The 18,489-nt window shown below is 38.6% G+C and overlaps 2 protein-coding genes across 7 annotated transcripts in view; one reads left to right on the forward strand and one right to left on the reverse strand.

Moving 5' to 3' along the window:
- Positions 1-4,036, reverse strand: part of LOC126284278 (toll-like receptor 13) — a 213,424-nt gene extending 209,388 nt beyond the window's left edge. For 2 of the 6 annotated variants that reach the window (XM_049983096.1, XM_049983099.1), the window contains exon 1: positions 4,000-4,016. The gene's annotated coding sequence lies outside the window, so the exon portion shown is untranslated. Of the gene's footprint in view, positions 1-3,999 lie in introns of all 6 variants that reach the window. The other 4 variants (XM_049983100.1, XM_049983097.1, XM_049983102.1 and 1 more) reach the window with 4 other exon arrangements.
- LOC126284279 (dynein axonemal intermediate chain 7-like) overlaps positions 1-18,489 on the forward strand; it is an 828,882-nt gene that overhangs the window by 491,012 nt on the left and 319,381 nt on the right. The window lies entirely within an intron of this gene.

The raw sequence follows: 18,489 nt of genomic DNA on the forward strand, positions 1-18,489 counted from the left end.
AATTCAAGTCAAAATCAGCTTTATCACTTATTTTACTTGTATACTATGCTTTCATGTCAGATGTACAAATAGTACATTCCATAAGGATTATTAGTACACACACTAAAGGAAAATTTCTCGATTCACAAGATGGGTACTAAAACAATTTATGTCAAATTCTCTATCTAACAGCAAGAGAGACACAAATGATGACTGATTAGAATCCACAGTTACTTCATTTATTAACAGAGAGGAAATTAGACTACCCAATGATAAGGCAGGAAAGTTGTCAAAGACCATCGGTCAAGGCAGATGTAGCAGGATGGAATGACAAAATTAACCACTAGTTTCTATTAACTCTGTGACATTCATAATAGATTCTGTGTTCTTCTATAACAATATGTTAGAAGTTATGCACAAACATAATATAAGTAACAGAGGTTCTCCCAGAAACCTGAAAATTAATTAAAAGTAATAAATACATCAATAACTTTTCTCTCAATTATCTGGATTCTAAGCTTAAAAGTTACTTTTACTACTGTTATAAAATTTTTTAATTGGATAGGTGAAAAATCTATTCACCAAGCAGCGGCAGAACACACACATAAAAGACTGTTATGATAGGCAAGCTTTCGGAGCCAGTGGATCCTTCTTCAAGCAGAAGTGTAGAAGGAGAAGGATGAAGGAAAAGGACTGGAGAGGTCTTGGAAAAGGGGTAGATTTCAGGAAAGTCACCCAGAACCATGGGTCATGGGAGACATCGTACAGGATGAGAAGTAAAGATTGAATTCCCCTTCAACCCTTCTGCCTGAAGCAGAAGCCACTGGCTCTGAAGCTTGCCAATAGCAACATCCTTTTATGTGTGTGTTCTGCTGCTGCTTGGCGAGTAGATTTTTCATCTATCCAATTAAATAATTTTATCAATAATTGATTGTTTTCATTGTTATATTTTAGTACAGTGAAGAATAATACAAGGGGCATTCAATAATAATGAAATAAATTTTTTTCTTGACCAGCTTCAGTTGAAAACATATGGGATTTGCAATGGGACATTACGAAATATTCCCATTTCAGCCCATAAAGCTTCATGAAGTTCTGACAGGTGGCAGTGCATATTCTTCAAAATGCTGTCTGTTATGTATAAAGCAGAGAGCTGTCATTGAGTTCCTCTTGGTGGAAAACAAAGCATTACAGGATTTCCATAGGCACTTACAGAATGTCTACAGAGACCTGACAGTGAACAAAAGCATGGTGAGTAGTTGAATGAGGTGTCTGTCATGATATATCTCTTGTGCCAGCTGCCACACACAGGTCTGACTCCTGCAATCTTGGAACAAGTGGACACTCTTGTTCAAGGTGATCAACAGATCACAATCAAACACCACATTGCTCAATTGAATGTCTCTGTTGGGAGTACTGACACTCATCTAGCGCTTGGGGCATTCGAAGATCTGTGGCCACTGGTTTACTTGCTGCCTAACAGGAGACCACAAAGAGCATCTGAGTAGCCCAATGAAGGACGCACTCTGTGGGAAGCAGTACATGGATGATGAGGAGGTTATTGATGCAGCAAGACATTGGCTCTGACAGCAACCAGTAGAGTGGTACCATGTGAGCATAGGGGCCCTACAAGTAAGGTGGCGCAAGACGATCAAATTTAATGGAGATTATGTTGAAAACTAATGTTTTGCAGCTAAAAGAGTTGGGAATAATATGGCGTACTGGAATACTGAACAAATCCAACCAGAATGTTGAACACCCCTTGTATTTACACTGAAATGTGCTTTGTGTTTTTATCATACAAGCTTTTACTCACATAAATTAACATTTCAGTAGCAGATAAATAGGCAAAACTGGAAAAGGACAAGTCTAATAAAGGTGTTGGACTGAGTGGAAAGACCAGCTGTACTCGTTTTAAGCTCAAATAAATCTCAATGCCCCCTTCTTTTCAGTAATAGACTGGTCTCATTTATACTAGTTGCTGTAGTACACAGAAGTAAATACTTATCTTTCTATGTTCTTTGCCTCATTATATACTCTGCTGCCAAAAACGTGAAGCACCTAGAAGTGAAGGAGCAAACAAATTAAAATGTCAGGGGGTGAGAGGATGTGTGATGTTATTTCAGTGTTTACAAACTCGAGTCATATTTACAAAAAAACTTGGAAGCATGAGCCCACTCATCAGAAAGACATTGCATTCCCTCTGACCTGACGCAAGTCCTGATACAGCTGGAAAGGGTGTTTTAGAGGTGTTTTATCCTCCCCTGAGGCAAGCTGACTTACAACAGTTGTACTGGTCTTTTATGTCCTGGATAAAGACACTGGGATGGAATTGACATCTAAACTAGTCCCAAATATGTTGTATTGGGAATAAATCTGGGGATCTTGTTGACCATGAGAATACTTCAACATGATGCAGACAATTCACAAGACATGTGCCATGTCTGCACAAGCACTGTCCCACTCCACTGTAATCCTGTTGCGTGAGACGTAACACATAAGAACGTATACCATTGCGCCATCAATGTTGTGTCAGTCATATCCAGCGATGACCTCAACTTCTACTTGATGGCTCCCTACATTATGACATTATGGTACCAGGAATTACACCACTGTGCCTCTCCAAAACATTGGAAGAATCAGACTTCTCTCTAGGTTGCTGCCATACTTGCCGAAGACGGACATTTCGGGTAGTGCAAAATAGCAATTCATCAATGAATACAATGCAACACCATTCCTCAGTAGTCTATGGTTTCATGTCCTGTCACCACTCCAAATGTTGTAGTATAAATGGCAGCCTACACACGAGATGGTAATTTCATAGTCTGGCTGCTGCTAATCTCTGATCAATAGTACAGTATGACACAGAATGTTCTCAGATGGCAGAGATTACAGTGTTCTTGGCATACAGTATGGTGATCCTCCCTTGTGGTGGCCAGATGCAGAACCTTGACAAGTATGCCTGCCCTTACATTCCCATGCAGTCCAGAGTCGAGGCATTATCACATCCAAATACCCTAAAAATCTGGATATTGCATGATTCAACTGGCCAACCAAATAGTGACACACCAAGACGTCCCTTTCAAACATTGTCAGGTGCTGATAACACTGTCCCACATAAGCACATACCATCTCAGTATCCTTCACAGTGATTGCTTAACATGTGACACTGTTCGCACCCCTTATATACCCTAGTAGGCCTGGTGCCAACAGTAAACATGGACAATTCTAATGCAATCTGGTTGCCATTCTATCTGTCACAGAGAACTGAAGCTCTAATCTCTATGTATCCATGGTGTGTACATGTATGAAGTGATATTGACATTTGACCACTTCACTTATTTTGTCAGGCACTCGTTTCCATAAAAAAAAAAAAAAAAAAAAAAAAATATATATATATATATATATATATATATATATATATATGGCGGAATAAATGAAAATTCAAGAAAACTTGCATCCACTAAAATATGCAGCATTTATCTTTCTCACTATTGCATCCCTAACACATATACAAACAAATAATTAAAAAATGCCACTTGAATATGTTACTTCCACTGTGTCAGAAGCCAGATAATTGTTCACCATTTTTTCAGATTCATGTGACTATGACTAAATTGTGCAGTAAAATGAAAGAAAAGTCTAAATAATGTGACTTATTTAAATAGACATGAAGAAAACAAAAATTGATATAGAAATGAAGTTAAACTGGCGACATGTCACTTTATACTGTTTCATGTAAATGACATTTGATGTTAGTCAAGGTACACTAATTTAAGAGAACATAACAGTTTCAAGAAAGACACAATCAATTTAAAGTTTTTTCTCAGAAAAGTCAACCCCAATTTAACAGACATCCTATACATTTACATTCACTTTCTTCAGTGTCAAGGCTCCAATACTGAGTAAATATATCATAAATTATGTTCACAAGTATGATTCGACTGTTTTTATGTGCACATTACTTTAGAATTACCTTTGCCTCGTAAGTTGATTGTGATATATATTTAGTTTACTCACCACATTCTATTCAGCTGTTTTCTCACTAACTGAACATCAAACTGATTAGAAGTTGATTGACTTATCTGTTATCTATATCTTTTTATCTCCTTTCCCTTTTGCACGAATCTTATCTGTTATATAGATAGGACAAGAACATCACATCCAGATAAAACATCCTGATGGTACTGTCATGTATTTATATTTGGTACATCTCCTTCAGTGTGCTCTCAATAACAGTCCTTTAATTAAGAGCTATAATGTAGTTCTAAAAGAGATATAATGTTACATATATCTTTAGGTACTATGGTAAAGTATTTGCAAGGCTAAAATCCATGATGTGACTTCTCAGGGTACCGAAAACATTACTTTGCATGTATAAACTATATTAAATTTTATAAGTGTTATACCTTTGCACATTTTAGTGGACATAATAATAAAGAAAAATAATACATATAGTAACAAAATTTTGGAACAGAAAACATATTATTAAATATTCTGCATATTGATAACAACTTGATGTTTAGGCATTTGACTCATTCTGCAGTTTCTAATATTCCTGGTAACAATTCTTCACCATTTCATGGTCTATGTATGAAACAGTATAATATGTAACTCCTCAATGATTTGTTGAAATGAGTCACTTTGTTCACTTGTACACTGCATGAATGCCATTTGGTGACTATTTAAAATGTCCCACACTATGCACATTCTTCAGAGTGCCCTTTAGTTCTGTTTCTGAGATAATCATGTGAGTGCTTTTGATTGATATTTTCACTCATGTAATAGACTAAAACTGCTTGTGACTTTCTGGGTGACATTGTATTAATCTTTCTGTGCATATGATAATTTCTTGAGTACTAGCTGACATTGCTAAGTTAGTTATTTTCATGTTTGATGGATCATTTTGTATGATATATTCTAATGATGTGGAACAAGTCATTTTATATTCACATCACAAATTAATTTGTAAATATGGCAACATGATGGACATTCATAAGATTGTTGGCTGACTGACTGACCAACTCATCGTCACCCAGGCCAAACCTCTCAGGCTAAAACTTGAAATTTGGAGAAAGTGTGGGTCTTATACTGTAGGTGTCAATTAAGAAGGAACTTTTGAAACTTCCAACTCCAACAGTAAGGGGTGTCTTTTTCTTAATGTTGCTATTAAGGCAATTTTGAAGCTAGACCTATGAAAATGGGTATCTGGTTTCCAAATTAGAAATACAGACAGGTGTGTTTCAGCATTTTTGGGAATTAAGCCCTATGAGAATGAAATGATGGGTGAAAGCTTTTTTTGAAGGAGATTTCTCTCCCTGTAAAACCAATTGTTTAGAAGGATTAGGGAAAATCCAGCCCTCCTCTTCAGACAACTCAGCCAGAAAGGGAGAGCAATAGAGGATGAAAATTTTTAAGAAAATATTTCATTACATTAAAAAAAAATTTTAAAGCTAAATTTATGAAAACTGGCATTTCACTTCTCAGTTAGATATTAAGAAAGATTTGTTAGGAGAGGAAAGTTGCTACACAAGTATCTCCACAAGAAACCAAAAGGTGTGATTAGCAAAAACTTTAGACTCCAGTTACCAGAACTGCATCTTGATCAGAAGTACATTCAGAAAAGACCACACTTATGTGGCCTTAATTAGTGAGAAAAGCTGAGAAGATATTGGAATTTGTGAAAAACAAAAAAGTTCAATTGAATAAAAATTTTAAAAAAATGTCTGCAGGCCATGCAGTCTACACAAGCTATACTTTTCTGATCTAGTAGAATTTGTTGAATGACAGGGTAGACTCATGCATGTTAGTTGGTATTATTTCTGCACTTTCTGGAACAAACCACATTTTGCATACTGGTGGATAGTACTTGTTGTTGGAGTAACCAAAATCTGATACTGTTCTTTTGCAGAACTGCAGGAGATGTTAAGATGCTTTGTGATTTCTCAGCTGCTGTGTTGTGTTCATGAGGTCCTATTTGATGCATAATATACAATACAATGTCATCCACTGATCCACTGAAGATCATTTTTGATGAAGAATTTTACCTTTTAGTTTCACATTTTATATTGTGTTAGGGTCAAGAGATTAAGTGAACAAAAAACATGACATTTCTGTCTTCCACCCCTACTCTCCCATCATCTTTTCTTACTCTATGTACTTGTGAACATCTGTTTTCAGCTATTCAAGGTGTAAAAAGTCATATGCAATTGTTGTGACAATCAGATACTACCATTGGTCTATACCTGAAGGACACAAAATGCTCAGAACATTCCAGATTAAAGTGGTCTACATCATCTTAGATTTTTAAAATGTTAGTGAACATTATAAGGGTATATTCATTAGAATTGTCATCATTATCATCATCATTTAAGACTGATTATGCCTTTCAGCGTTCAGTCTGGAACATAGTCCCGCTTATAAAATTCCCCCATGATCCCCTATTCAGTGCTAACATTGGTGCCTCTTCTGATGTTAAGCCTATTACTTCAAAATCATTCATAACCGAATCTAGGTACCTTCTCCTTGGTCTACCCCGACTCCTCCTACCCTCTACTGCTGAATCTCCTGGGTAACCTTCTTCTCCCATGCATGTAACATGACCCCATCATCTCAGCCTGTTCGCCCTGACTGCTACATCTACAGAATTCATTCCCAGTTTTTCTTTGATTTCCTTATTGTGGACACCCTCCTGCCATTGTTCCCATCTACTAGTACCTGCAATCATCCTAGCTACTTTCATATCCGTAACCTCAACCTTAATGATAAGGTAACCTCAATCCACCCAGCTTTCACTCCCAAAAGATTGAACAGTGGACAGATAACTTAGTCTTGGTACTGACTTCCTTCTTGCACAAGAGAGTAGATCGTAGATGAGCGCTCACTGCATTAGCTTTGGTACACCTCGCTACCCGTTCTTTCACTATGTTGCCATCCTGTGAGAATATGCATCCTAAATACTTGAAACTGTCCACCTGTTCTAACTTTGTTCCTCCTATTTGGCACTCAATTCTTAAATATCTCTTTCTCACTGACATTACTTTAGCTTTGGAGATGCTAATCTTCATATCATAGTCCTTACATTTCTGATCTAGCTCTGAAATATTACTTTGCAAACTTTCAATCGAATCTGCCATCACAACTAAGTCATCCGCATATGCAAGACTGCTTATTTTGTGTCCACGTATCTTAATCTCATCCAGCCAGTCTATTGTTTTCAACATATAACCCATAAATAATATGAACAGCAGTGGGGACAGCTTGCACCCTTGTCTTACCCCTGAAACTACCCTGAACCATGAACTCAATTTACCGTCAACTCTAACTGCTGCCTGACTATCCATGTAAAGACCTTTAATTGCTTGCAAAAGTTGGCTTCCTATTCCATAATCTCGTAGAACAGACAATAAATTCCACCAAGGAACCCGGTCATATGCCTTTTCTAGATCTATAAAGCATAGATACAATTCCCTGTTCCACTTATAACACTTCTCCATTATTTGCCGTAAGCTAAAGATCTGGTCCTGACAACCTCTAAGAGGCCTAAACCCACACTGACTTTCATCCAATTGGTCCTCAACTAATACTCGCACTTTCCTTTCAACAATACCTGAGAAGATTTTACCCACAACGCTGATTAAAGAGATACCTCTGTAGTTGTTACAATCTTTTATGTTTACATGTTTAAAGATTGGTGTGATTACCGCTTTTGTCCAGTCTGATGGAACCTGTCCCAACTCCCACGCCATTTCAATTATCCTGTGTAGCCATTTAAGACCCTAAATTCCACTGTATTTGATGAGTTCCGACTTAATTTCATCCACCCCAGCCTCTTCATTGCACTGAAATCTATTGACCATTTTCTCCACTTCCTCAAATGTCATCCTATTTCCATCATCATTCCTATCCCATTCTACCTCGAAATCTGAAACATTGCTGATCGTATTTTCACCTACATTGAGCAACTCTTCAAAATATTCCCTCCATCTGCCCAAGGCATCCACAGGATTCACCAGCAGGTTTCCTGACCTGTCCAAATTACTTGTCATAAAAACTATCCATCTTATCTTGATCTGTCCCTTCACAATACGAATAGACTGACGCAATCCTAATTTTCTTGCTAGACACTGTCAAATCTATCCACATCAGTCATTCGTTTACATACCTTATTGCAACTACGCTGGGTTCCATTTCTTTCCTGATGTAAAGCCCTACACCCCTTTGTACTATTCCTGCTTTGACTCCTGACATGTAGGCCTTGTATTCTCCCAGTTCCTCTTCTTTATCACTCCTTACCCAAATGTCACTAACAGCTAAAACGTCCAACCCCATCTTACTTGCAGCCTCTTCCAGTTCTACCTTCTTCCCAGAGTAGCCCCCATTGATATTAATTATTAATTAATAGAATTGATATTAATAGAATTGTCAAGAACATGAAATCACAGAACCACTGAATATCATTTTAAAGATTTAAATTAGCATAACCCTTGAACAGCCTCTCAGTTTGGCTTTCATTAAGGATTTTCCAAACAACACAAAAATTAAGTGCTGTGAGAGCTAAACAATGAAACTTATCCTCTTGGTATAACTTATGACTTCACCAAATCCTTTGATGGCATGGATCGCAAAATTCTCCATGCCAAACTTAAGTATTATAGCTCCAAAATCATTCCCGAGTCTTACCCACATAACAGATAGCAGAGGTTGTCACTGATAGACTGTTATAGGTGTGAAACTAACCTAAGAATGGGGTTCCTCAAGGAGCTGGTATTGGACTCACTCTTGCTCTTAACCAATGTAAATAATCTTCCAGTTACTTTAAAGGGCACTTCAGACTCTGTTCTTATTTCTCAGAATGCAAGCATACTATTGAAGGGTGAAATTCAACTTTAGGAGACACAAATAAGACAATAGTTGAACAGGCCTGTGAGTGGTTTCCAATTAACTGTTTAAATCTTAACCTCACAAAGACTGACATTATGCAATTTCGAATGAGCAATAATGATGGGTTAGCACCAAAAGTAGGCATTAATAATCATACATTAAATGAAGCACACTGTGTAAAATTTCGTCAGGTCAATTGAATTGCAAGTTAAAATGGAGTCAACAAACATAAACTGAGCAAGAAGCTTGTTTAGCATGCTTTGCTCTCTCACTGCATTGCCTTCAAGATTAGTATTGGCTTATTTTACATGTTTTCAATTCCTGTCGTCTTAAGCATTTGTCTTCTAGGGCAGTTCATCTAAAGTAAATGACATGTTTGTTCAGTGGAAATTGGCAGCAAGAATATTGTGTAAAGTAGATAAAAATATTTCTTGCGGGTGTATTTTTAAGGGTCTTCGAATTCTTACCCTCAGTTACCGATGTGTTTACCCCTTAATGTATTTCAGCTGAATTGTGATTTACACAAACTTTATATATGATCAAAAATAACTTTCATGTAGATTTTGCCAGCTTTCCACTGTTCAGAATGGAGTTATGTAGTATGGTGCAAAGATATTAAACAAACTCCCACCTAATATAAAAAGAAAGAAATTGAGATTTCCTCCCAATTCAAAAGTAAGTAAAAAAATATATACACCTTGTTAGCCTCTCCATCTAAAAATTATTTGAATATCTAGATCCAGATACTGAAAACTTTATGTTAGGTACATGTCAAGTAATAGTGTTTGTAATAATCTAGCATTAAAGGTATTTATTTATTGTAAATAAGACTCAGTATTTACAGACATAGGTAATCATTTTCCTTGATAAAATACCAATGTTATTAAGTAAGTATTAAGCTGCCAACTGCAGATGAACAGCAGACATTTAGAAAATCTGAAGAAACAGAAACTCTTTTCACAATCATTAGATTTCTTAGTAATTTACTTAAATAAATTAAGCTGGTATAACCATTAATAGCATTAAGCTGTATAGTGATAGTTTATTGTTAATGTAGAAAAAGATTAAGGTCTTTGATTTGATTGTCTTTATATCTTAACCCATTCCACATCCCTGAAGGGACACATAGATGGGTTTTAGGAAATATGACGACTGAATGAATAAAGAGGTTTCCAGATGAATGGCGTGGTACATTAAATTATTCACCCAAGGATCATTTTACAAATGTTACACACACTAGCTTCTTACCTGTGATTTTGGCTCTATATGCATATGAAATATATGTAAATAATTAAGTAGTAAAAAGCCCACTCATCGAATTGCAAATGTTCTAAGTTGTCACCAAACACAGACAAAAGAGAAAGAAAACTAGATTTGGGATAAATCATTTGTTGAGCTACAGTACAAATACACACAACACACACACATACATGCGTGAACACACATGGACACCTGTGGCCCTGTTGGCTTGACTGACAATGCTGGAATTGCATTTTGGCATGTGGACAAGTGTGGAGTGGGGGTTGTGCCAGGTTGTCAGGTTGGGCAGGTAAAGGGAGGCAGGAAGGGGGACTGAGTTGGGTTGCTAGCAGCTCACAGGGAGGCAGCAGGTTTACTGGCTAGGAATGCAGGAGGGAGGGATAGCAGATGCATTTGGTAGGCGTGTGATGAAGTGGGATGAGAAATGGTGTGGTGCAGCATGGTATGAAGCTGACATGGAGACATGGATTGAGAAGAGGTGACAGCGCAGAGGAAGTGGAAACTGCTGGGTGAAAGATGTGTGGACAGATTGAGGCCAGGAAAGTTATAACAATGAAGGACGTGTTGCAAGGATAACTCCGAAATGTGTTGTTCAAAAAATCATCTGGTGGTGGCGGGAAGATCCAGATGTCCTGGGTTGTGAAGCAGCCATTGAAACTGAGCACATTGTGTTCAGCTGCATTTTGTGCCACTGATGGTCAACTTGGTTCTTAGCTACAGTTTGATGATAGCCAGTCACTCTGGGGACAGCTGTTGATAGCCATTCTGGCATAAAAAGCTGTGCAGTGATTGCAGCACAATTGGTATATGACATGGCTGCTTTCACAGGTTGTCCTACATTAGGCTTCTGAATGAAGAGAATATTGATAACTACAGAACACAAATAAAGATGACAAATTGTAATTACATTCTGCTGGAAAGTAATCATATTGAAAAAGCATTTACATTATTCATTAGTGCATTGTCAGATGTATTTAAAACTTGCTGCCATAAAGTAATGAGAAAAAATAAGGGAACTATGAGGAAACATGGTGTCATATCAGTGCATAACTGGTTCACACCTGACCTACAATGGCTCAGAACTCTGTAAATTATTTCCTATGACAAATCAAAAAATAGTGAAGCCGAAAAAGCAAACTACATAAGTTTGAGGAAGAAATACAAGACAGAAATTAGGTTAAGCAAGTGCAAGGCAAATGATGATTATATTAATAAGTCCCAAAATAAATGCAAAGCAGCCTGGACTGTTATCAAGACTCATCTGGGTAGAAATAAAGATGTTAACAAAAATAATTCATGTGATGCTTGTATCACACCGCATGATTTCCACACCTTCTTCATTAATGCTGCCAGTATGAATAACAGTGCTGCAAATGAACATATCCATAAATGTGACAACAACCATATCTCAAATAATAGAAATTCATTTCTACAAAATTTTGAGGATATGGTTCCTGTGTTTAAATGGAAAGAAGTAAAAGTAACAGATATTAAAACTGCAAGAGCAAAATTAAGTTACTCAGAATCAGAAGACATTTATGGTCTCTCCAATTCTGTAATAAAAAAAAATAGCAGATGTAATAGCACATCCACTCTGTTCTCTTATGAACCGGATGTTTGTCAGTGGCTGTTTCCCTTCATCCTTAATAATGGCAGTCATTACTTCACTGCACAAGAAAGGTGACAAGTCTTGTCCTAATAATTACTGTCCAATCTCCCTTGTACCAATCATATTAAAAGTAGTGGAATATTGCATACAGCTCCAAATCAGTCAACATTGGTCTGTGAATAATATTCTTAGTGACTCTCAGTATGGCTTCAGGTCCGGCCTGCCAATGGCAAAAGCAGTTGAAGTTGTTGTTTCATATATATTGTCATCATTCGAATCAGGATTATCAGTTAATGCCACTCTTGTGGACCTCAGCAAGGCATTTGACTCCGTCAGTCACAGGATACTACTAGAAAAACTGTACTGCTATGGTATTAGAGGCTCAGAACTATCTCTGATCAGATCTTATCTGAGTGACAGAAAACATATTGTGCATTTTAACAATATGAGGTCAGATGTCTTGGATATTATGCAGAGTGTACCACAAGGCTCTGTGTTTGGACCTTTACTTTTAATAATTTATGTAAATGACTTGCCCAGTACCATGTTATGTAAATCCACACTCTATGCAGATGATACAACTTTTCTTACAGCAGGGAAAGATTTAGGAAAATTAAACGAGGAAAGTGAGGCTCATCTCAGAGCAGCCATCAAGTGGTTCCAACTCAATGACTTGCATATAAATCATGATAAAACTGTAAATATTCTCTTTAGCTTGTGTGTTAAGAGCGATAAGATTGATTGTGTCTCAGCGAAACTACTTGGGATCCATCTTGACTCAAAATTAATGTGGAAGAGTCATACTGATTATATTTGTACTAAGTTAGCACGTGTGACATATTTGTTAGGTAAACTAACGTCATGTGTTAGTGGTAAGTTATTACTCAATGCATACTATGCCTTTTCCCACACGCATTTAACATATGCCACTTTGTTGTGGGGAAACTCACCCGGAGCAAAACAAGTTTTCATTTGGCAAAAGAAGGCAGTCAGATGCATCCATGGAGCCAGAAATAATGAGTCTTGTAGACCATATTTCAAAAATCTAAAAATACTAACAGTTACAGTCCTCTTTATACTAAGTTGTTTGATACACCCAAAAGAAAACCAATACAGTCACAAACTATGACAATCTAACCATCACAATGACACACGTATAAAACTGCAAATTGATGTCCCATTTGCTAGACTAAAGAAAACTCAAGATAGTTACAGGTACATGGGAGTAAAACTATTGTACATGTTGCCAATAGAGGCACATAATGTGTCACTGAATGAGTTTAAAAGTGTCACAAAGAAATGGCTTGGAGAAAAAGTTTTTATACAATAGAAGAGTTTATAAGGTGCACAAAAGATGATCTTTAGTACTGGTACTAATATAGTTTCACTTAGATTAAACTTATAGATGTAAATATAATATAAATACCTTGTGCAGCATCAAGGACAAATTTTTGTATCATATTAGACAATAATGCTCTACGGTATATTACACCATTTCTATTAGTTATGTAAACTGTATATGTACACAAATGACATCAATTCCATTTTTAATGCCTGAAGATGGATAATAAAATAAATAAATAAAGACCTCTGATGAGACAGGATAAGCACATGACAGGGCTGGCATAGGAAGTGCTGGGCGAGGTGATAGGGCAGGATATGATCCCTATGACAAAGAGCTTGGAGTTAGTGTGGCATAGGGATGGACCAGGATGTTATGTAACTTGGGTGGGTGACAGAATGCTATTTTAGGAAAGGTCAGAATGATTTTGTGTAAGATGTCCCTCTTTTCCAGGCATTACGATAGATAATCAAAGCCCTGTAGAAGGATATCGTTCCTTTTGCAGGGGGATATTTAGTGGTTAGGTGGGCACTTCTTTGTAGCTGATATTGGGGCTAGTGGGATGATTAGGGATGTGTGAGGATATGGCAATGGAAATTTGTTTGTGGACAAGTCTTTTTTTTTGTTTGGGGGGGGGGGGGGAGGGGGGGGGGGGTGTACTGCCTCCATGAAGACCCCCAGAGACCTTCAGAATATTGGAAAAGAGAGCTTTTGTCACTACAGATACACCAGTCACTGTTGGCCAGGTTATGTGGCTGTATGGCAGCAGTTTTTTGGTGTGGAAGGGATGAAAGCTGCTGAACTTCAGGTACTGTTGGTGGTTAGGAGGTTTTATATGGACAGAGGTGTGGGTGCAGCAACCTGAGTGTTAGAGATCAATGTCGAGGAAGGTGGCATGTTGGGTTGAGAGAATCCAAGTGAAGTGGATGGAAAGAAAGATGTTGAGGCTGTAGTGGAATGATGATTGGGTAGCTTGGCCCTGCGTTCAGATGATGAAGATCAGTGAACCTGAACCAGACAAGCAGTTTGCAGTTTTTGGAGGGAAGGTTTCCTCTTGAGGGCCCACAGAAAGATTGACATAGGAGGCTACAATGCAGGTGCTCATGGCTATCATGGATGAGCTGTGGATTTGTCTATATATCTTCTGCTCAGAGGAGAAGTATTTGTGACTCAAGATATAACTGTAAGGTGTATGAGGAGTGGGATAGTATGTTTGGGGTAAGGAGGGTATTAGTAGAGGTAGTATTTGATAGAGGTAAGGCCATTGGCATAAGAAATGTTGGTGTGTGGGGAAGTGGCATCAATAGAGTCGAGTAGGGATCCATTAGGTAAAGGGGTAGGAATGATGGAAAGTTGGTGAAGGAAGCAGTTGGTATCTTTAATGTGAGGGGCTAGGTTCTGGGCAATTGATTGGAGTTGTTGGTCAACAAGAGCAGAAACTCTTTCAATAGGAGCACAATAACCAGCTACAGTGAAGCACCCATGGTTGCTGGGTTTGTGGATCTTGGGGAGCCTGTGGAAGGTAGGCGTGCAAGGTGTCATTGGGATGATGAGTGAGCGGGGTGATGAGTGAGTTGGTCTCAGGAGAGATGTTCTGGGATGGGTCTAAGGATTTAAGTAGGGATTTACGGTTATGGTGGACTTCTGGGGTGCAATCAATTTGGTAGCACTTGTATGTGAAGGAGTCAGACAATTGGGGGAAGCCCTTCTCTCAGGTAGTTACTACGATTTCATCATGACAATGGTAGAGCCTTTGTTGTCATGGAGGATGATTAGGTCAGGATCCATCTTGAGGTTGTGAACAATCATCCTTCCTTCTTCTGAGTATTCTTAGGAAGAGACCTGGAAAAGGATGGTGGGCCAAGCTGGACGTAAGAAATTCCTGGAAGGGGACAGAAGGTCATGGTTGGATGGTCATGTGAATTAGAAGAGGCAATGTTCAATGCTCAGATTAAGATGAGTTTGGTTGGAAGGATTGATAGCAAAGAAGTGTTTCTACTGTATGGATTGGGAGAAGAAGAGTAGGTCATTGAGAAGTCCAACATGTTTAAACTTGGGGCTGATACCTTTGGATAAGACTGAAACATCTGTGGGATTGAGGCCTTTTATGGAAAGATTAGCAACAGTGTTTTGGCTTTTTCTGGGCTCTGGATTTCATGGATATTCAAGGCAAGTTTTCAAGAAGCAACAAATTGAAAAGCTCAGATAGGTTGAGTTTGAATGCTATGAGGTGTTGATGAGGGGGTTCACTGTGGGTAGGATGGGTGTTGATAGGTAGTGGTGCTCGAACGCAGGAGCACCTTCAGCAGGTTGGACAATTTGTAGAAGTGGCACCGGGGATTCTCTTCCAGTTGTTGAAGGATAAGGGTTTCAATTTTGGAGATGTAGTTGGTATATTTAGTTAGGATAGCACAGTGGTGGTGGTTAGTGTTTAACGTCCCGTCGACAACGAGGTCATTAGAGACGGAGCACAAGCTAGGGTTAGGGAAGGACTGGGAAGGAAATTGGGCCATGCCCTTTCAAAGGAACCATCCCAGCATTTTCCTGAAACGATTTAGGGAAATCACGGAAAACATAAATCAGGATGGCCGGAGACGGGATTGAACTGTCGTCCTCCCGAATGCGAGTCCAGTGTGCTAACCACTGCACCACCTCGCTCGGTAGGATAGCACAGTAACAATATGTTGCAGATACAACAAAAATGGTTCTGGAATACATGTGTCATGGAGTTGCATTTCTGCAATACCATGTATGTGAGGGACTGGCAGAATGTAAAAAGCTTAACAATGTTGTGAAAGGAAGTGCGATCCAGAAATGAGAATTTTTAATGTTAGGTTCTTGGGGGAGGGAAGGGGTGGATTTCAAGTCTTAGGCAGAATTTATGAAATAGGATGAGGGACTGGTTTCTAGCTAAGGAATTGAATATTTTTATGAACTGGTGCAGACAAATGGAGCAGGGGTCTATTTGGGGTGGTTGGTTGCTAGGAGAGTGGTTTAACTGTGGTCCAATGGCTGTGCACTTCCTAGAATAACATGCAATGAAATCAAAACAGATGGGACCATTGCTGCTGGCTGTCACAAAAGCCATACGCAAGTACTCTGGTCAGGGCCAGTGAAGAAACTGCATAAGAAAAGGAAGGAGGAAAGTGCATTAAAACATGTGGATGGACAATACAGGAGAGGCAAAGTAGATGTAAATTATGGTGATTGTTGGACAAGGTTTATGATGGAAGGGAACCACTAGTTCATATAAATATAACAGAAAAGTTCTGGTAGAACATAAATAATTTAGAAGCAAAGACACAACCAGTTATTGAATAGCACAAGCATTGATTCATTGAGAGGGACATACAAATGAGGAAGAAAACTCATCAGCATGTGGACTAGCATGGAAAGGGGGTTGTTATCAGATGGGGCAGGTAGTGGGTGGCAGGAAAGGAGATTGGGGTGGGAAGCTAGCAGCTCAGAGCAAGACAGCAGTTTTGCTGACTAGGAATGCAGGATTGAGGGATGGCAGGTCCACAGGCTAGGCATATCATGAAAAGGTACCAGAGGCAGTGAGATGAGGTATGCAATGAAGGAATGAAGGTGATGTAGAGACTTGGATCGGGAGGTGGTGACAGGACAGATTTATTGGAAACTGTTGGGTGGAGAGTGTGGCGACAGTGAGTAAATTAAAATTGAGGCCACAAGGGTTATGGGAGAGAGGGATGTGTTACAAGAATAACACCAATTAGAATTGTTCAGAAAAGCTAGTGGTGGTTAGAAGGGTCCAGGTGGCCATGGTTGTGAAGCAGCCATTGAAACTGAACATGTTGTGCTCAGCTGTATGTTGTGTCACTGGTGGTCAGTTTTGTTCTTGGCCACAATTTCCTGGTTGTCATTTATTGTGGTGGACAGCTGGTTGGTTGTCATATCAACATAAAAAATTGTGCAGTGATTGCAGCAGAGTTGGTACAGTATGTGGGTGCTTTCATAGGTGATACTGTTGTGATGGGGTAGGATAAGTCTGTGACAGTGAAACGTTTATTTTGTCCATCCTAGAAGCTTCTGTGACACTGCACAAAGTCATACTCACAGCTGCAGCTAGAATCCACATATTCTTTCTGATGTACCATGGTGTACTAGTTTAATTGGAAATGTTTCTGGTGTACCAGGATTAATTACATTGCTGGTGTACCAGAATTAATTAACTACTGTGCCACACTATTCAGTCATATACAGTAAGGGTCGCCAGCCTCACTTTAACCTGCAAGTCAGTGTTAAATTCTCACAATTCTAAAGACAATAATTACAAAAATCTTTTGCTAACTAACTACTTTCAGGTAGGACTCCAAGATCTGATCACTGCATTGGAAAGGCTTATCACTAACAATTCAATAAATCACCATCAACTGGCTATTGAAAATTGGCATTGGCAATTATCCTACCAACCAAATAGAGACACAGTTCAATGTCAACAGGTAAAAGGTTACTAAAAAACTATCACTTTCAGGTCTGCACAGAAAATGGTAAAATATTTGACAAGAATTAACCCTAGTTCAGTCCATCTTGTCCACTAAAACCCTACTGCCTAGCTAGCTACTGGCCCCACAAAATGTTTTGAGGTCTCCCTTTGTAACATCTGAACACACAGGACTTTCCAAGAAAACAGAATGCCGCCTATGCGGAAACCAACACCTGCGTCAGGGAATGCTCTTTGATTTCACTCAATCTTTCATATGACACTCCATCGCTGCGTAGATCATTGAAGATCACCTACTCTTGACTGCAGAGGTTCACACTTTGGCACTTTAACTTCATGAGGCCTCCTGTCAGACTTCTTCAATTTTGTGAGCTTCCTCTTGCACCATAAAGGTGTTTAAAATACAGTCCTCTCAGCCCCAGCCAGAAAACAGCAGCAAAAAGTTGATATTTTCACTGCGCATTCCTGGATTGTGCTTACAGCATTCCTGTAATGTGCTGCCTCCTGTTAGAATGTTCAGAGAGTTTCAGCAGTGACCAACATGAGGACATTTCTCTCCCTGTAAAACCAACTGTTTAGAAGGATTAGGAAAAATCCAGCCCTCCTCTTCAGGCTTCTGTTACACACAATTACTGAGCTATCTATGTAGTATAATTCATTTATTTGGTTTAGGAAGGTTCAATTTTATTTACAAGGTAATTTTAATTTTAATATCCCACTGACATCAAAATGAATATACAAAGACCAGTGACTCATACTGAAAAGAATGGAAGAATAAAATATGCAATAGACAGTGGTGTTCATGGCACCATGATTTACATGGCAGGGGATATTTCCAATTTTACCATACATGGGGGTTTCCTCCCATTCACTTGTCTACACAGTGCATGAAGAATGTATTGTAATCTCACATCTGGATGTTCTCTGGACTAATCATGTGATTTATTCATG

The sequence above is a fragment of the Schistocerca gregaria genome, chromosome 8 (assembly GCF_023897955.1).
Source record: "Schistocerca gregaria isolate iqSchGreg1 chromosome 8, iqSchGreg1.2, whole genome shotgun sequence".
Classification (NCBI taxonomy): domain Eukaryota; kingdom Metazoa; phylum Arthropoda; class Insecta; order Orthoptera; family Acrididae; genus Schistocerca; species Schistocerca gregaria.